This window comes from Odontesthes bonariensis, chromosome 5 (assembly GCF_027942865.1).
Source record: "Odontesthes bonariensis isolate fOdoBon6 chromosome 5, fOdoBon6.hap1, whole genome shotgun sequence".
NCBI lineage: Eukaryota > Metazoa > Chordata > Actinopteri > Atheriniformes > Atherinopsidae > Odontesthes > Odontesthes bonariensis.
In genome coordinates this window covers 12,394,516-12,414,037 of record NC_134510.1, presented here as the reverse complement: position 1 = coordinate 12,414,037, position 19,522 = coordinate 12,394,516, and the positions used below count along the sequence as shown (strand labels likewise).

The window sequence follows — 19,522 nt, the reverse complement described above, 5'->3', positions numbered from 1 at the left end:
GCTGTGTTGTCACAACCTTCTACAGTGCTTTGGGCAGGACAGAATCATTAGCAAAAGGCACATTGTTGATTATAAGGTCTTGGTTTGCACTTAACACCATAGTAAACGGGAAAGGGCTTTTGACCAAAGCAACCTGGCCTCATGTTAGGCTATTTGAAGGGGGCTATTGACATTTAGGCCGAAGATGGGTGAGAGTATCAAAACAATCATCACTTGGTGGCAGGCAGCTGATAAAACACCAAGCTCTCCCCGTCAGGGAATCAAACCCCGATCTTCCGCGTGACAGGCGGAGATACTGTCCATTATACTAACGAGGAATTTCTGTGTGACTGACACAGTCGTCAGATGAAAAGACAACTATCGCCAAGGAGTGAAATAAGATTTTGGTGTCCCCTTTCAAGGTGCAGGAAAATTGCTATCGCAGTCCCATCACTCAGAAGGAGAGTCTTCCATGAAGCTGCATGCCTCGTCAATATTCCCCTTCAACACAAACACAACGCAGACCCACATATTCGCTGGAATGATGCCTGGGCCCGCCGACAGTGTCGTCAAATATTCCTTTTCGTAGTCAGGATGGCCGAGCGGTCTAAGGCGCTGCGTTCAGGTCGCAGTCTCCCCTGGAGGTGTGGGTTCAAATCCCGCTTCTGACATTGCAGACTTCTCCTAGAGAAACATTTTCACTGGCAAGGCAACCCAAGTTTACTCCTTGCTTAGCAATACCATGTCGTATTGCTATTCTGCCACTGCATCATCTTGTTTAAAGATTACTGTGGCCGCTTTACCTCCGAAGAGTTCTTGCTTCCAAATGCTATGCCTACTTTTTGTTTGCCTCAGGAGCCCTGTTAAACAACAGCCAAGACACTTGTTGCATGAGAATCTTCTGACCACTGCTCAACAAGCTGTGTTGTCACAACCTTCTACAGTGCTTTGGGCAGGACAGAATCATTAGCAAAAGGCACATTGTTGATTATAAGGTCTTGGTTTGCACTTAACACCATAGTAAACGGGAAAGGGCTTTTGACCAAAGCAACCTGGCCTCATGTTAGGCTATTTGAAGGGGGCTATTGACAGTTAGGCCGAAGATGGGTGAGAGTATCAAAACAATCATCACTTGGTGGCAGGCAGCTGATAAAAGACCAAGCTCTCCCCGTCAGGGAATCGAACCCCGATCTTCCACGTGACAGGCGGAGATACTGTCCATTATACTAACGAGGAATTTCTGTGTGCCTGACACAGTTGTCAGATGAAAAGACAACTATCGCCAAGGAGTGAAATAAGATTTTGGTGTCCCGTTTCAAGGTGCAGGAAAATTGCTATCACAGTCCCATCACTCAGAAGGAGAGTCTTCCATGAAGCTGCATGCCTCGTCAATATTCCCCTTCAACACAAACACAACGCAGACCCACATATTCGCTGGAATGATGCCTGGGCCCGCCGACAGTGTCGTCAAATATTCCTTTTCGTAGTCATAATGGCCGAGCGGTCTAAGGTGCTGCGTTCAGGTCGCAGTCTCCCCTGGAGGCGTGGGTTCAAATCCCACTTCTGACATTGCAGACTTCTCCTAGAGAAACATTTTCACTGGCAAGGCAACCCAAGTTTACTCCTTGCTTAGCGATACCATGTCGTATTGCTATTCTGCCACTGCATCATCTTGTTTAAAGATTATTGTGGCCGCTTTACCTCCGAAGAGTTCTTGCTTCCAAATGCTATACCTACTTTTTGTTTGCCTCAGGAGCCCTGTTAAACAACAGCCAAGACACTTGTTGCATGAGAATCTTCTGACCACTGCTCAACAAGCTGTGTTGTCACAACCTTCTACAGTGCTTTGGGCAGGACAGAATCATTAGCAAAAGCACATTGTTGATTATAAGGTCTTGGTTTGCACTTAACACCATAGTAAACGGGAAAGGGCTTTTGACCAAAGCAACCTGGCCTCATGTTAGGCTATTTGAAGGGGGCTATTGACATTTAGGCCGAAGATGGGTGAGAGTATCAAAACAATCATCACTTGGTGGCAGGCAGCTGATAAAAGCCTATTTTCTCCCCGTCAGGGAATCGCACCCCGATCTTCCGCATGACAGGCGGAGATACTGTCCATTATACTAACGAGGAATTTCTGTGTGACTGATACAGTCGTCAGACGAAAAGACAACTATCGCCAAGGAGTGAAATAAGATTTTGGTGTCCCCTTTCAAGGTGCAGGAAAATTGCTATCACAGTCCCATCACTCAGAAGGAGAGTCTTCCATGAAGCTGCATGCCTTGTCAATATTCCCCTTCAACACGAACACAACGCAGACCCACATATTCGCTGGAATGATGCCTGGGCCCGCTGACAGTGTCGTCAAATATTCCTTTTAGTAGTCAGGATGGCCGAGCGGTCTAAGGTGCTGCGTTAAGGTCGCAGTCTCCCCTGGAGGCGTGGGTTCAAATCCCACTTCTGACATTGCAGACTTCTCCTAGAGAAACATTTTCACTGGCAAGGCAACCCAAGTTTACTCCTTGCTTAGCAATACCATGTCGTATTGCTATTCTGCCACTGCATCATCTTGTTTAAAGATTATTGTGGCCGCTTTACCTCCGAAGAGTTCTTGCTTCCAAATGCTATGCCTACTTTTTGTTTGCCTCAGGAGCCCTGTTAAACAACAGCCAAGACACTTGTTGCATGAGAATCTTCTGACCACTGCTCAACAAGCTGTGTTGTCACAACCTTCTACAGTGCTTTGGGCAGGACAGAATCATTAGCAAAAGGCACATTGTTGATTATAAGGTCTTGGTTTGCACTTAACACCATAGTAAACGGGAAAGGGCTTTTGACCAAAGCAACCTGGCCTCATGTTAGGCTATTTGAAGGGGGCTATTGACATTTAGGCCGAAGATGGGTGAGAGTATCAAAACAATCATCACTTGGTGGCAGGCAGCTGATAAAACACCAAGCTCTCCCCGTCAGGGAATCAAACCCCGATCTTCCGCGTGACAGGCGGAGATACTGTCCATTATACTAACGAGGAATTTCTGTGTGACTGACACAGTCGTCAGATGAAAAGACAACTATCGCCAAGGAGTGAAATAAGATTTTGGTGTCCCCTTTCAAGGTGCAGGAAAATTGCTATCGCAGTCCCATCACTCAGAAGGAGAGTCTTCCATGAAGCTGCATGCCTCGTCAATATTCCCCTTCAACACAAACACAACGCAGACCCACATATTCGCTGGAATGATGCCTGGGCCCGCCGACAGTGTCGTCAAATATTCCTTTTCGTAGTCAGGATGGCCGAGCGGTCTAAGGCGCTGCGTTCAGGTCGCAGTCTCCCCTGGAGGTGTGGGTTCAAATCCCGCTTCTGACATTGCAGACTTCTCCTAGAGAAACATTTTCACTGGCAAGGCAACCCAAGTTTACTCCTTGCTTAGCAATACCATGTCGTATTGCTATTCTGCCACTGCATCATCTTGTTTAAAGATTACTGTGGCCGCTTTACCTCCGAAGAGTTCTTGCTTCCAAATGCTATGCCTACTTTTTGTTTGCCTCAGGAGCCCTGTTAAACAACAGCCAAGACACTTGTTGCATGAGAATCTTCTGACCACTGCTCAACAAGCTGTGTTGTCACAACCTTCTACAGTGCTTTGGGCAGGACAGAATCATTAGCAAAAGGCACATTGTTGATTATAAGGTCTTGGTTTGCACTTAACACCATAGTAAACGGGAAAGGGCTTTTGACCAAAGCAACCTGGCCTCATGTTAGGCTATTTGAAGGGGGCTATTGACATTTAGGCCGAAGATGGGTGAGAGTATCAAAACAATCATCACTTGGTGGCAGGCAGCTGATAAAACACCAAGCTCTCCCCGTCAGGGAATCGAACCCCGATCTTCCGCGTGACAGGCGGAGATATTGTCCATTATACTAAAGAGGAATTTCTGTGTGCCTGACACAGTTGTCAGACGAAAAGACAACTATCGCCAAGGAGTGAAATAAGATTTTGGTGTCCCGTTTCAAGGTGCAGGAAAATTGCTATCACAGTCCCATCACTCAGAAGGAGAGTCTTCCATGAAGCTGCATGCCTCGTCAATATTCCCCTTCAACACAAACACAACGCAGACCCACATATTCGCTGGAATGATGCCTGGGCCCGCCGACAGTGTCGTCAAATATTCCTTTTCATAGTCAGAATGGCCGAGCGGTCTAAGGTGCTGCGTTCAGGTCGCAGTCTCCCCTGGAGGCGTGGGTTCAAATCCCACTTCTGACATTGCAGACTTCTCCTAGAGAAACATTTTCACTGGCAAGGCAACCCAAGTTTACTCCTTGCTTAGCGATACCATGTCGTATTGCTATTCTGCCACTGCATCATCTTGTTTAAAGATTATTGTGGCCGCTTTACCTCCGAAGAGTTCTTGCTTCCAAATGCTATGCCTACTTTTTGTTTGCCTCAGGAGCCCTGTTAAACAACAGCCAAGACACTTGTTGCATGAGAATCTTCTGACCACTACTCAACAAGCTGTGTTGTCACAACCTTCTACAGTGCTTTGGGCAGGACAGAATCATTAGCAAAAGGCACATTGTTGATTATAAGGTCTTGGTTTGCACTTAACACCATAGTAAACGGGAAAGGGCTTTTGACCAAAGCAACCTGGCCTCATGTTAGGCTATTTGAAGGGGGCTATTGACAGTTAGGCCGAAGATGGGTGAGAGTATCAAAACAATCATCACTTGGTGGCAGGCAGCTGATAAAAGACCAAGCTCTCCCCGTCAGGGAATCGAACCCCGATCTTCCACGTGACAGGCGGAGATACTGTCCATTATACTAACGAGGAATTTCTGTGTGCCTGACACAGTTGTCAGATGAAAAGACAACTATCGCCAAGGAGTGAAATAAGATTTTGGTGTCCCGTTTCAAGGTGCAGGAAAATTGCTATCACAGTCCCATCACTCAGAAGGAGAGTCTTCCATGAAGCTGCATGCCTCGTCAATATTCCCCTTCAACACAAACACAACGCAGACCCACATATTCGCTGGAATGATGCCTGGGCCCGCCGACAGTGTCGTCAAATATTCCTTTTCGTAGTCATAATGGCCGAGCGGTCTAAGGTGCTGCGTTCAGGTCGCAGTCTCCCCTGGAGGCGTGGGTTCAAATCCCACTTCTGACATTGCAGACTTCTCCTAGAGAAACATTTTCACTGGCAAGGCAACCCAAGTTTACTCCTTGCTTAGCGATACCATGTCGTATTGCTATTCTGCCACTGCATCATCTTGTTTAAAGATTATTGTGGCCGCTTTACCTCCGAAGAGTTCTTGCTTCCAAATGCTATACCTACTTTTTGTTTGCCTCAGGAGCCCTGTTAAACAACAGCCAAGACACTTGTTGCATGAGAATCTTCTGACCACTGCTCAACAAGCTGTGTTGTCACAACCTTCTACAGTGCTTTGGGCAGGACAGAATCATTAGCAAAAGCACATTGTTGATTATAAGGTCTTGGTTTGCACTTAACACCATAGTAAACGGGAAAGGGCTTTTGACCAAAGCAACCTGGCCTCATGTTAGGCTATTTGAAGGGGGCTATTGACATTTAGGCCGAAGATGGGTGAGAGTATCAAAACAATCATCACTTGGTGGCAGGCAGCTGATAAAAGCCTATTTTCTCCCCGTCAGGGAATCGCACCCCGATCTTCCGCATGACAGGCGGAGATACTGTCCATTATACTAACGAGGAATTTCTGTGTGACTGATACAGTCGTCAGACGAAAAGACAACTATCGCCAAGGAGTGAAATAAGATTTTGGTGTCCCCTTTCAAGGTGCAGGAAAATTGCTATCACAGTCCCATCACTCAGAAGGAGAGTCTTCCATGAAGCTGCATGCCTTGTCAATATTCCCCTTCAACACGAACACAACGCAGACCCACATATTCGCTGGAATGATGCCTGGGCCCGCTGACAGTGTCGTCAAATATTCCTTTTAGTAGTCAGGATGGCCGAGCGGTCTAAGGTGCTGCGTTAAGGTCGCAGTCTCCCCTGGAGGCGTGGGTTCAAATCCCACTTCTGACATTGCAGACTTCTCCTAGAGAAACATTTTCACTGGCAAGGCAACCCAAGTTTACTCCTTGCTTAGCAATACCATGTCGTATTGCTATTCTGCCACTGCATCATCTTGTTTAAAGATTATTGTGGCCGCTTTACCTCCGAAGAGTTCTTGCTTCCAAATGCTATGCCTACTTTTTGTTTGCCTCAGGAGCCCTGTTAAACAACAGCCAAGACACTTGTTGCATGAGAATCTTCTGACCACTGCTCAACAAGCTGTGTTGTCACAACCTTCTACAGTGCTTTGGGCAGGACAGAATCATTAGCAAAAGGCACATTGTTGATTATAAGGTCTTGGTTTGCACTTAACACCATAGTAAACGGGAAAGGGCTTTTGACCAAAGCAACCTGGCCTCATGTTAGGCTATTTGAAGGGGGCTATTGACATTTAGGCCGAAGATGGGTGAGAGTATCAAAACAATCATCACTTGGTGGCAGGCAGCTGATAAAAGACCAAGCTCTCCCCGTCAGGGAATCAAACCCCGATCTTCCGCGTGACAGGCGGAGATACTGTCCATTATACTAACGAGGAATTTCTGTGTGACTGACACAGTCGTCAGATGAAAAGACAACTATCGCCAAGGAGTGAAATAAGATTTTGGTGTCCCCTTTCAAGGTGCAGGAAAATTGCTATCGCAGTCCCATCACTCAGAAGGAGAGTCTTCCATGAAGCTGCATGCCTCGTCAATATTCCCCTTCAACACAAACACAACGCAGACCCACATATTCGCTGGAATGATGCCTGGGCCCGCCGACAGTGTCGTCAAATATTCCTTTTCGTAGTCAGGATGGCTGAGCGGTCTAAGGCGCTGCGTTCAGGTCGCAGTCTCCCCTGGAGGTGTGGGTTCAAATCCCGCTTCTGACATTGCAGACTTCTCCTAGAGAAACATTTTCACTGGCAAGGCAACCCAAGTTTACTCCTTGCTTAGCAATACCATGTCGTATTGCTATTCTGCCACTGCATCATCTTGTTTAAAGATTACTGTGGCCGCTTTACCTCCGAAGAGTTCTTGCTTCCAAATGCTATGCCTACTTTTTGTTTGCCTCAGGAGCCCTGTTAAACAACAGCCAAGACACTTGTTGCATGAGAATCTTCTGACCACTGCTCAACAAGCTGTGTTGTCACAACCTTCTACAGTGCTTTGGGCAGGACAGAATCATTAGCAAAAGGCACATTGTTGATTATAAGGTCTTGGTTTGCACTTAACACCATAGTAAACGGGAAAGGGCTTTTGACCAAAGCAACCTGGCCTCATGTTAGGCTATTTGAAGGGGGCTATTGACAGTTAGGCCGAAGATGGGTGAGAGTATCAAAACAATCATCACTTGGTGGCAGGCAGCTGATAAAAGACCAAGCTCTCCCCGTCGGGGAATCAAACCCCGATCTTCCGCGTGACAGGCGGAGATACTGTCCATTATACTAACGAGGAATTTCTGTGTGACTGACACAGTCGTCAGACGAAAAGACAACTATCGCCAAGGAGTGAAATAAGATTTTGGTGTCCCCTTTCAAGGTGCAGGAAAATTGCTATCGCAGTCCCATCACTCAGAAGGAGAGTCTTCCATGAAGCTGCATGCCTCGTCAATATTCCCCTTCAACACAAACACAACGCAGACCCACATATTTGCTGGAATGATGCCTGGGCCCACTGGCAGTGTCGTCCAATATTCCTTTTAGTAGTCAGGATGGCCGAGCGGTCTAAGGCGCTGCGTTCAGGTCGCAGTCTCCCCTGGAGGCGTGGGTTCAAATCCCACTTCTGACATTGCAGACTTCTCCTAGAGAAACATTTTCACTGGCAAGGAAACCCAAGTTTACTCCTTGCTTAGCAATACCATGTCGTATTGCTATTTTGCCACTGCATCATCTTGTTTTAAGATTATTGTGGCCGCTTTACCTCCGAAGAGTTCTTGCTTCCAAATGCTATGCCTACTTTTTGTTTGCCTCAGGAGCCCTGTTAAACAACAGCCAAGACACTTGTTGCATGAGAATCTTCTGACCACTGCTCAACAAGCTGTGTTGTCACAACCTTCTACAGTGCTTTGGGCAGGACAGAATCATTAGCAAAAGGCACATTGTTGATTATAAGGTCTTGGTTTGCACTTAACACCATAGTAAACGGGAAAGGGCTTTTGACCAAAGCAACCTGGCCTCATGTTAGGCTATTTGAAGGGGGCTATTGACATTTAGGCCGAAGATGGGTGAGAGTATCAAAACAATCATCACTTGGTGGCAGGCAGCTGATAAAAGCCTATTTTCTCCCCGTCAGGGAATCGCACCCCGATCTTCCACGTGACAGGCGGAGATACTGTCCATTATACTAACGAGGAATTTCTGTGTGACTGATACAGTCGTCAGACGAAAAGACAACTATCGCCAAGGAGTGAAATAAGATTTTGGTGTCCCCTTTCAAGGTGCAGGAAAATTGCTATCACAGTCCCATCACTCAGAAGGAGAGTCTTCCATGAAGCTGCATGCCTTGTCAATATTCCCCTTCAACACGAACACAACGCAGACCCACATATTCGCTGGAATGATGCCTGGGCCCGCTGACAGTGTCGTCAAATATTCCTTTTAGTAGTCAGGATGGCCGAGCGGTCTAAGGCGCTGCGTTAAGGTCGCAGTCTCCCCTGGAGGCGTGGGTTCAAATCCCACTTCTGACATTGCAGACTTCTCCTAGAGAAACATTTTCACCGGCAAGGCAACCCAAGTTTACTCCTTGCTTAGCAATACCATGTCGTATTGCTATTCTGCCACTGCATCATCTTGTTTAAAGATTATTGTGGCCGCTTTACCTCCGAAGAGTTCTTGCTTTCAAATGCTATGCCTACTTTTTGTTTGCCTCAGGAGCCCTGTTAAACAACAGCCAAGACACTTGTTGCATGAGAATCTTCTGACCACTGCTCAACAAGCTGTGTTGTCACAACCTTCTACAGTGCTTTGGGCAGGACAGAATCATTAGCAAAAGGCACATTGTTGATTATAAGGTCTTGGTTTGCACTTAACACCATAGTAAACGGGAAAGGGCTTTTGACCAAAGCAACCTGGCCTCATGTTAGGCTATTTGAAGGGGGCTATTGACATTTAGGCCGAAGATGGGTGAGAGTATCAAAACAATCATCACTTGGTGGCAGGCAGCTGATAAAAGACCAAGCTCTCCCCGTCGGGGAATCGACCCCCGATCTTCCGCGTGACAGGCGGAGATACTGTCCATTATACTAACAAGGAATTTCTGTGTGCCTGACACAGTCGTCAGACGAAAAGACAACTATCGGCAAGGAGTGAAAAAGATTTTGGTGTCCCGTTTCAAGGTGCAGGAAAATTGCTATCACAGTCCCATTACTCAGAAGGAGAGTCTTCCATGAAGCTGCATGCCTCGTCAATATTCCTCTTCAACACGAACACAACGCAGACCCACATATTCGCTGGAATGATGCCTGGGCCCGCCAACAGTGTCGTCCAATATTCCTTTTAGTAGTCAGGATGGCCGAGCGGTCTAAGGCGCTGCGTTCAGGTCGCAGTCTCCCCTGGAGGCGTGGGTTCAAATCCCACTTCTGACATTGCAGACTACTCCTAGAGAAACATTTTCACTGGCAAGGCAACCCAAGTTTACTCCTTGCTTAGCAATACCATGTCGTATTGCTATTCTGCCACTGCATCATCTTGTTTAAAGATTATTGTGGCCGCTTTACCTCCGAAGAGTTCTTGCTTCCAAATGCTATGCCTACTTTTTGTTTGCCTCAGGAGCCCTGTTAAACAACAGCCAAGACACTTGTTGCATGAGAATCTTCTGACCACTGCTCAACAAGCTGTGTTGTCACAACCTTCTACAGTGCTTTGGGCAGGACAGAATCATTAGCAAAAGGCACATTGTTGATTATAAGGTCTTGGTTTGCACTTAACACCATAGTAAACGGGAAAGGGCTTTTGACCAAAGCAACCTGGCCTCATGTTAGGCTATTTGAAGGGGGCTATTGACATTTAGGCCGAAGATGGGTGAGAGTATCAAAACAATCATCACTTGGTGGCAGGCAGCTGATAAAAGACCAAGCTCTCCCCGTCGGGGAATCAAACCCCGATCTTCCGCGTGACAGGCGGAGATACTGTCCATTATACTAACGAGGAATTTCTGTGTGACTGACACAGTCGTCAGACGAAAAGACAACTATCGCCAAGGAGTGAAATAAGATTTTGGTGTCCCCTTTCAAGGTGCAGGAAAATTGCTATCGCAGTCCCATCACTCAGAAGGAGAGTCTTCCATGAAGCTGCATGCCTCGTCAATATTCCCCTTCAACACAAACACAACGCAGACCCACATATTCGCTGGAATGATGCCTGGGCCCGCCGACAGTGTCGTCAAATATTCCTTTTCGTAGTCAGGATGGCCGAGCGGTCTAAGGAGCTGCGTTCAGGTCGCAGTCTCCCCTGGAGGCGTGGGTTCAAATCCCACTTCTGACATTGCAGACTTCTCCTAGAGAAACATTTTCACTGGCAAGGCAACCCAAGTTTACTCCTTGCTTAGCAATACCATGTCGTATTGCTATTCTGCCACTGCATCATCTTGTTTAAAGATTATTGTGGCCGCTTTACCTCCGAAGAGTTCTTGCTTCCAAATGCTATGCCTACTTTTTGTTTGCCTCAGGAGCCCTGTTAAACAACAGCCAAGACACTTGTTGCATGAGAATCTTCTGACCACTGCTCAACAAGCTGTGTTGTCACAACCTTCTACAGTGCTTTGGGCAGGACAGAATCATTAGCAAAAGGCACATTGTTGATTATAAGGTCTTGGTTTGCACTTAACACCATAGTAAACGGGAAAGGGCTTTTGACCAAAGCAACCTGGCCTCATGTTAGGCTATTTGAAGGGGGCTATTGACATTTAGGCCGAAGATGGGTGAGAGTATCAAAACAATCATCACTTGGTGGCAGGCAGCTGATAAAAGACCAAGCTGTCCCCGTCAGGGAATCGAACCACGATCTTCCGCGTGACAGGCGGAGATACTGTCCATTATACTAACGAGGAATTTCTGTGTGCCTGACACAGTTGTCAGACGAAAAGACAACTATCGCCAAGGAGTGAAATAAGATTTTGGTGTCCCGTTTCAAGGTGCAGGAAAATTGCTATCACAGTCCCATCACTCAGAAGGAGAGTCTTCCATGAAGCTGCATGCCTCGTCAATATTCCCCTTCAACACAAACACAACGCAGACCCACATATTCGCTGGAATGATGCCTGGGCCCGCCGACAGTGTCGTCAAATATTCCTTTTCATAGTCAGAATGGCCGAGCGGTCTAAGGTGCTGCGTTCAGGTCGCAGTCTCCCCTGGAGGCGTGGGTTCAAATCCCACTTCTGACATTGCAGACTTCTCCTAGAGAAACATTTTCACTGGCAAGGCAACCCAAGTTTACTCCTTGCTTAGCGATACCATGTCGTATTGCTATTCTGCCACTGCATCATCTTGTTTAAAGATTATTGTGGCCGCTTTACCTCCGAAGAGTTCTTGCTTCCAAATGCTATACCTACTTTTTGTTTGCCTCAGGAGCCCTGTTAAACAACAGCCAAGACACTTGTTGCATGAGAATCTTCTGACCACTGCTCAACAAGCTGTGTTGTCACAACCTTCTACAGTGCTTTGGGCAGGACAGAATCATTAGCAAAAGCACATTGTTGATTATAAGGTCTTGGTTTGCACTTAACACCATAGTAAACGGGAAAGGACTTTTGACCAAAGCAACCTGGCCTCATGTTAGGCTATTTGAAGGGGGCTATTGACATTTAGGCCGAAGATGGGTGAGAGTATCAAAACAATCATCACTTGGTGGCAGGCAGCTGATAAAAGCCTATTTTCTCCCCGTCAGGGAATCGCACCCCGATCTTCCGCATGACAGGCGGAGATACTGTCCATTATACTAACGAGGAATTTCTGTGTGACTGATACAGTCGTCAGACGAAAAGACAACTATCGCCAAGGAGTGAAATAAGATTTTGGTGTCCCCTTTCAAGGTGCAGGAAAATTGCTATCACAGTCCCATCACTCAGAAGGAGAGTCTTCCATGAAGCTGCATGCCTTGTCAATATTCCCCTTCAACACGAACACAACGCAGACCCACATATTCGCTGGAATGATGCCTGGGCCCGCCGACAGTGTCGTCAAATATTCCTTTTCATAGTCAGAATGGCCGAGCGGTCTAAGGTGCTGCGTTCAGGTCGCAGTCTCCCCTGGAGGCGTGGGTTCAAATCCCACTTCTGACATTGCAGACTTCTCCTAGAGAAACATTTTCACTGGCAAGGCAACCCAAGTTTACTCCTTGCTTAGCGATACCATGTCGTATTGCTATTCTGCCACTGCATCATCTTGTTTAAAGATTATTGTGGCCGCTTTACCTCCGAAGAGTTCTTGCTTCCAAATGCTATACCTACTTTTTGTTTGCCTCAGGAGCCCTGTTAAACAACAGCCAAGACACTTGTTGCATGAGAATCTTCTGACCACTGCTCAACAAGCTGTGTTGTCACAACCTTCTACAGTGCTTTGGGCAGGACAGAATCATTAGCAAAAGCACATTGTTGATTATAAGGTCTTGGTTTGCACTTAACACCATAGTAAACGGGAAAGGGCTTTTGACCAAAGCAACCTGGCCTCATGTTAGGCTATTTGAAGGGGGCTATTGACATTTAGGCCGAAGATGGGTGAGAGTATCAAAACAATCATCACTTGGTGGCAGGCAGCTGATAAAAGCCTATTTTCTCCCCGTCAGGGAATCGCACCCCGATCTTCCGCATGACAGGCGGAGATACTGTCCATTATACTAACGAGGAATTTCTGTGTGACTGATACAGTCGTCAGACGAAAAGACAACTATCGCCAAGGAGTGAAATAAGATTTTGGTGTCCCCTTTCAAGGTGCAGGAAAATTGCTATCACAGTCCCATCACTCAGAAGGAGAGTCTTCCATGAAGCTGCATGCCTTGTCAATATTCCCCTTCAACACGAACACAACGCAGACCCACATATTCGCTGGAATGATGCCTGGGCCCGCTGACAGTGTCGTCAAATATTCCTTTTAGTAGTCAGGATGGCCGAGCGGTCTAAGGCGCTGCGTTAAGGTCGCAGTCTCCCCTGGAGGCGTGGGTTCAAATCCCACTTCTGACATTGCAGACTTCTCCTAGAGAAACATTTTCACCGGCAAGGCAACCCAAGTTTACTCCTTGCTTAGCAATACCATGTCGTATTGCTATTCTGCCACTGCATCATCTTGTTTAAAGATTATTGTGGCCGCTTTACCTCCGAAGAGTTCTTGCTTTCAAATGCTATGCCTACTTTTTGTTTGCCTCAGGAGCCCTGTTAAACAACAGCCAAGACACTTGTTGCATGAGAATCTTCTGACCACTGCTCAACAAGCTGTGTTGTCACAACCTTCTACAGTGCTTTGGGCAGGACAGAATCATTAGCAAAAGGCACATTGTTGATTATAAGGTCTTGGTTTGCACTTAACACCATAGTAAACGGGAAAGGGCTTTTGACCAAAGCAACCTGGCCTCATGTTAGGCTATTTGAAGGGGGCTATTGACATTTAGGCCGAAGATGGGTGAGAGTATCAAAACAATCATCACTTGGTGGCAGGCAGCTGATAAAAGACCAAGCTCTCCCCGTCGGGGAATCGACCCCCGATCTTCCGCGTGACAGGCGGAGATACTGTCCATTATACTAACAAGGAATTTCTGTGTGCCTGACACAGTCGTCAGACGAAAAGACAACTATCGGCAAGGAGTGAAAAAGATTTTGGTGTCCCGTTTCAAGGTGCAGGAAAATTGCTATCACAGTCCCATTACTCAGAAGGAGAGTCTTCCATGAAGCTGCATGCCTCGTCAATATTCCTCTTCAACACGAACACAACGCAGACCCACATATTCGCTGGAATGATGCCTGGGCCCGCCAACAGTGTCGTCCAATATTCCTTTTAGTAGTCAGGATGGCCGAGCGGTCTAAGGCGCTGCGTTCAGGTCGCAGTCTCCCCTGGAGGCGTGGGTTCAAATCCCACTTCTGACATTGCAGACTACTCCTAGAGAAACATTTTCACTGGCAAGGCAACCCAAGTTTACTCCTTGCTTAGCAATACCATGTCGTATTGCTATTCTGCCACTGCATCATCTTGTTTAAAGATTATTGTGGCCGCTTTACCTCCGAAGAGTTCTTGCTTCCAAATGCTATGCCTACTTTTTGTTTGCCTCAGGAGCCCTGTTAAACAACAGCCAAGACACTTGTTGCATGAGAATCTTCTGACCACTGCTCAACAAGCTGTGTTGTCACAACCTTCTACAGTGCTTTGGGCAGGACAGAATCATTAGCAAAAGGCACATTGTTGATTATAAGGTCTTGGTTTGCACTTAACACCATAGTAAACGGGAAAGGGCTTTTGACCAAAGCAACCTGGCCTCATGTTAGGCTATTTGAAGGGGGCTATTGACATTTAGGCCGAAGATGGGTGAGAGTATCAAAACAATCATCACTTGGTGGCAGGCAGCTGATAAAAGACCAAGCTCTCCCCGTCGGGGAATCAAACCCCGATCTTCCGCGTGACAGGCGGAGATACTGTCCATTATACTAACGAGGAATTTCTGTGTGACTGACACAGTCGTCAGACGAAAAGACAACTATCGCCAAGGAGTGAAATAAGATTTTGGTGTCCCCTTTCAAGGTGCAGGAAAATTGCTATCGCAGTCCCATCACTCAGAAGGAGAGTCTTCCATGAAGCTGCATGCCTCGTCAATATTCCCCTTCAACACAAACACAACGCAGACCCACATATTCGCTGGAATGATGCCTGGGCCCGCCGACAGTGTCGTCAAATATTCCTTTTCGTAGTCAGGATGGCCGAGCGGTCTAAGGAGCTGCGTTCAGGTCGCAGTCTCCCCTGGAGGCGTGGGTTCAAATCCCACTTCTGACATTGCAGACTTCTCCTAGAGAAACATTTTCACTGGCAAGGCAACCCAAGTTTACTCCTTGCTTAGCAATACCATGTCGTATTGCTATTCTGCCACTGCATCATCTTGTTTAAAGATTATTGTGGCCGCTTTACCTCCGAAGAGTTCTTGCTTCCAAATGCTATGCCTACTTTTTGTTTGCCTCAGGAGCCCTGTTAAACAACAGCCAAGACACTTGTTGCATGAGAATCTTCTGACCACTGCTCAACAAGCTGTGTTGTCACAACCTTCTACAGTGCTTTGGGCAGGACAGAATCATTAGCAAAAGGCACATTGTTGATTATAAGGTCTTGGTTTGCACTTAACACCATAGTAAACGGGAAAGGGCTTTTGACCAAAGCAACCTGGCCTCATGTTAGGCTATTTGAAGGGGGCTATTGACATTTAGGCCGAAGATGGGTGAGAGTATCAAAACAATCATCACTTGGTGGCAGGCAGCTGATAAAAGACCAAGCTGTCCCCGTCAGGGAATCGAACCACGATCTTCCGCGTGACAGGCGGAGATACTGTCCATTATACTAACGAGGAATTTCTGTGTGCCTGACACAGTTGTCAGACGAAAAGACAACTATCGCCAAGGAGTGAAATAAGATTTTGGTGTCCCGTTTCAAGGTGCAGGAAAATTGCTATCACAGTCCCATCACTCAGAAGGAGAGTCTTCCATGAAGCTGCATGCCTCGTCAATATTCCCCTTCAACACAAACACAACGCAGACCCACATATTCGCTGGAATGATGCCTGGGCCCGCCGACAGTGTCGTCAAATATTCCTTTTCATAGTCAGAATGGCCGAGCGGTCTAAGGTGCTGCGTTCAGGTCGCAGTCTCCCCTGGAGGCGTGGGTTCAAATCCCACTTCTGACATTGCAGACTTCTCCTAGAGAAACATTTTCACTGGCAAGGCAACCCAAGTTTACTCCTTGCTTAGCGATACCATGTCGTATTGCTATTCTGCCACTGCATCATCTTGTTTAAAGATTATTGTGGCCGCTTTACCTCCGAAGAGTTCTTGCTTCCAAATGCTATACCTACTTTTTGTTTGCCTCAGGAGCCCTGTTAAACAACAGCCAAGACACTTGTTGCATGAGAATCTTCTGACCACTGCTCAACAAGCTGTGTTGTCACAACCTTCTACAGTGCTTTGGGCAGGACAGAATCATTAGCAAAAGCACATTGTTGATTATAAGGTCTTGGTTTGCACTTAACACCATAGTAAACGGGAAAGGGCTTTTGACCAAAGCAACCTGGCCTCATGTTAGGCTATTTGAAGGGGGCTATTGACATTTAGGCCGAAGATGGGTGAGAGTATCAAAACAATCATCACTTGGTGGCAGGCAGCTGATAAAAGCCTATTTTCTCCCCGTCAGGGAATCGAACCCCGATCTTCCGCGTGACAGGCGGAGATACTGTCCATTATACTAACGAGGAATTTCTGTGTGCCTGACACAGTTGTCAGACGAAAAGACAACTATCGCCAAGGAGTGAAATAAGATTTTGGTGTCCCGTTTCAAGGTGCAGGAAAATTGCTATCACAGTCCCATCACTCAGAAGGAGAGTCTTCCATGAAGCTGCATGTCTCGTCAATATTCCCCTTCAACACAAACACAACGCAGACCCACATATTCGCTGGAATGATGCCTGGGCCCGCCGACAGTGTCGTCAAATATTCCTTTTAGTAGTCAGGATGGCCGAGCGGTCTAAGGCGCTGCGTTAAGGTCGCAGTCTCCCCTGGAGGCGTGGGTTCGAATCCCACTTCTGACATTGCAGACTTCTCCTAGAGAAACATTTTCACTGGCAAGGCAACCCAAGTTTAATCTTTGCTTAGCAATACCATGTCGTATTGCTATTCTGCCACTGCATCATCTTGTTTAAAGATTATTGTGGCCGCTTTACCTCCGAAGAGTTCTTGCTTCCAAATGCTATGCCTACTTTTTGTTTGCCTCAGGAGCCCTGTTAAACAACAGCCAAGACACTTGTTGCATGAGAATCTTCTGACCACTGCTCAACAAGCTGTGTTGTCACAACCTTCTACAGTGCTTTGGGCAGGACAGAATCATTAGCAAAAGCACATTGTTGATTATAAGGTCTTGGTTTGCACTTAACACCATAGTAAACGGGAAAGGACTTTTGACCAAAGCAACCTGGCCTCATGTTAGGCTATTTGAAGGGGGCTATTGACATTTAGGCCGAAGATGGGTGAGAGTATCAAAACAATCATCACTTGGTGGCAGGCAGCTGATAAAAGCCTATTTTCTCCCCGTCAGGGAATCGCACCCCGATCTTCCGCATGACAGGCGGAGATACTGTCCATTATACTAACGAGGAATTTCTGTGTGACTGATACAGTCGTCAGACGAAAAGACAACTATCGCCAAGGAGTGAAATAAGATTTTGGTGTCCCCTTTCAAGGTGCAGGAAAATTGCTATCACAGTCCCATCACTCAGAAGGAGAGTCTTCCATGAAGCTGCATGCCTTGTCAATATTCCCCTTCAACACGAACACAACGCAGACCCACATATTCGCTGGAATGATGCCTGGGCCCGCCGACAGTGTCGTCAAATATTCCTTCTAGTAGTCAGGATGGCCGAGCGGTCTAAGGCGCTGCGTTAAGGTCGCAGTCTCCCCTGGAGGCGTGGGTTCAAATCCCACTTCTGACATTGCAGACTTCTCCTAGAGAAACATTTTCACTGGCAAGGCAACCCAAGTTTACTCCTTGCTTAGCAATACCATGTCGTATTGCTATTCTGCCACTGCATCATCTTGTTTAAAGATTATTGTGGCCGCTTTACCTCCGAAGAGTTCTTGCTTCCAAATGCTATGCCTACTTTTTGTTTGCCTCAGGAGCCCTGTTAAACAACAGCCAAGACACTTGTTGCATGAGAATCTTCTGACCACTGCTCAACAAGCTGTGTTGTCACAACCTTCTACAGTGCTTTGGGCAGGACAGAATCATTAGCAAAAGCACATTGTTGATTATAAGGTCTTGGTTTGCACTTAACACCATAGTAAACGGGAAAGGGCTTTTGACCAAAGCAACCTGGCCTCATGTTAGGCTATTTGAAGGGGGCTATTGACATTTAGGCCGAAGATGGGTGAGAGTATCAAAACAATCATCACTTGGTGGCAGGCAGCTGATAAAAGCCTATTTTCTCCCCGTCAGGGAATCGAACCCCGATCTTCCGCGTGACAGGCGGAGATACTGTCCATTATACTAACGAGGAATTTCTGTGTGCCTGACACAGTTGTCAGACGAAAAGACAACTATCGCCAAGGAGTGAAATAAGATTTTGGTGTCCCGTTTCAAGGTGCAGGAAAATTGCTATCACAGTCCCATCACTCAGAAGGAGAGTCTTCCATGAAGCTGCATGTCTCGTCAATATTCCCCTTCAACACAAACACAACGCAGACCCACATATTCGCTGGAATGATGCCTGGGCCCGCCGACAGTGTCGTCAAATATTCCTTTTAGTAGTCAGGATGGCCGAGCGGTCTAAGGCGCTGCGTTAAGGTCGCAGTCTCCCCTGGAGGCGTGGGTTCGAATCCCACTTCTGACATTGCAGACTTCTCCTAGAGAAACATTTTCACTGGCAAGGCAACCCAAGTTTAATCTTTGCTTAGCAATACCATGTCGTATTGCTATTCTGCCACTGCATCATCTTGTTTAAAGATTATTGTGGCCGCTTTACCTCCGAAGAGTTCTTGCTTCCAAATGCTATGCCTACTTTTTGTTTGCCTCAGGAGCCCTGTTAAACAACAGCCAAGACACTTGTTGCATGAGAATCTTCTGACCACTGCTCAACAAGCTGTGTTGTCACAACCTTCTACAGTGCTTTGGGCAGGACAGAATCATTAGCAAAAGCACATTGTTGATTATAAGGTCTTGGTTTGCACTTAACACCATAGTAAACGGGAAAGGGCTTTTGACCAAAGCAACCTGGCCTCATGTTAGGCTATTTGAAGGGGGCTATTGACATTTAGGCCGAAGATGGGTGAGAGTATCAAAACAATCATCACTTGGTGGCAGGCAGCTGATAAAAGACCAAGCTGTCCTCGTCAGGGAATTGAACCACGATCTTCCGCGTGACAGGCGGAGATACTGTCCATTATACTAACGAGGAATTTCTGTGTGCCTGACACAGTTGTCAGACGAAAAGACAACTATCGCCAAGGAGTGAAATAAGATTTTGGTGTCCCGTTTCAAGGTGCAGGAAAATTGCTATCACAGTCCCATCACTCAGAAGGAGAGTCTTCCATGAAGCTGCATGTCTCGTCAATATTCCCCTTCAACACAAACACAACGCAGACCCACATATTCGCTGGAATGATGCCTGGGCCCGCCGACAGTGTCGTCAAATATTCCTTTTAGTAGTCAGGATGGCCGAGCGGTCTAAGGCGCTGCGTTAAGGTCGCAGTCTCCCCTGGAGGCGTGGGTTCGAATCCCACTTCTGACATTGCAGACTTCTCCTAGAGAAACA

General features: G+C 46.8%; 11 non-coding genes across 11 annotated transcripts; all 11 read left to right on the top strand.

The window, feature by feature from the left end:
• Positions 1–2,362: 2,362 nt before the first annotated feature.
• Positions 2,363–2,445, top strand: trnal-aag (transfer RNA leucine (anticodon AAG)). The gene has a single exon. It is a non-coding gene; the product is annotated as a tRNA-Leu (tRNA).
• A 3,508-nt stretch (positions 2,446–5,953) lies between these two features.
• trnal-aag (transfer RNA leucine (anticodon AAG)) lies at positions 5,954–6,036 on the top strand. The gene has a single exon. It is a non-coding gene; the product is annotated as a tRNA-Leu (tRNA).
• Positions 6,037–7,749: 1,713 nt separating this feature from the next.
• Positions 7,750–7,832, top strand: trnal-cag (transfer RNA leucine (anticodon CAG)). The gene has a single exon. It is a non-coding gene; the product is annotated as a tRNA-Leu (tRNA).
• An 815-nt stretch (positions 7,833–8,647) lies between these two features.
• On the top strand, positions 8,648–8,730 carry trnal-aag (transfer RNA leucine (anticodon AAG)). The gene has a single exon. It is a non-coding gene; the product is annotated as a tRNA-Leu (tRNA).
• An 814-nt stretch (positions 8,731–9,544) lies between these two features.
• On the top strand, positions 9,545–9,627 carry trnal-cag (transfer RNA leucine (anticodon CAG)). Its single transcript has one exon. It is a non-coding gene; the product is annotated as a tRNA-Leu (tRNA).
• Positions 9,628–13,134: 3,507 nt separating this feature from the next.
• Positions 13,135–13,217, top strand: trnal-aag (transfer RNA leucine (anticodon AAG)). The gene has a single exon. It is a non-coding gene; the product is annotated as a tRNA-Leu (tRNA).
• Positions 13,218–14,031: 814 nt separating this feature from the next.
• trnal-cag (transfer RNA leucine (anticodon CAG)) lies at positions 14,032–14,114 on the top strand. Its single transcript has one exon. It is a non-coding gene; the product is annotated as a tRNA-Leu (tRNA).
• Positions 14,115–16,724: 2,610 nt separating this feature from the next.
• trnal-aag (transfer RNA leucine (anticodon AAG)) lies at positions 16,725–16,807 on the top strand. Its single transcript has one exon. It is a non-coding gene; the product is annotated as a tRNA-Leu (tRNA).
• Positions 16,808–17,621: 814 nt separating this feature from the next.
• On the top strand, positions 17,622–17,704 carry trnal-aag (transfer RNA leucine (anticodon AAG)). Its single transcript has one exon. It is a non-coding gene; the product is annotated as a tRNA-Leu (tRNA).
• An 814-nt stretch (positions 17,705–18,518) lies between these two features.
• On the top strand, positions 18,519–18,601 carry trnal-aag (transfer RNA leucine (anticodon AAG)). Its single transcript has one exon. It is a non-coding gene; the product is annotated as a tRNA-Leu (tRNA).
• Positions 18,602–19,415: 814 nt separating this feature from the next.
• trnal-aag (transfer RNA leucine (anticodon AAG)) lies at positions 19,416–19,498 on the top strand. Its single transcript has one exon. It is a non-coding gene; the product is annotated as a tRNA-Leu (tRNA).
• The last annotated feature ends 24 nt before the right edge of the window (positions 19,499–19,522 follow it).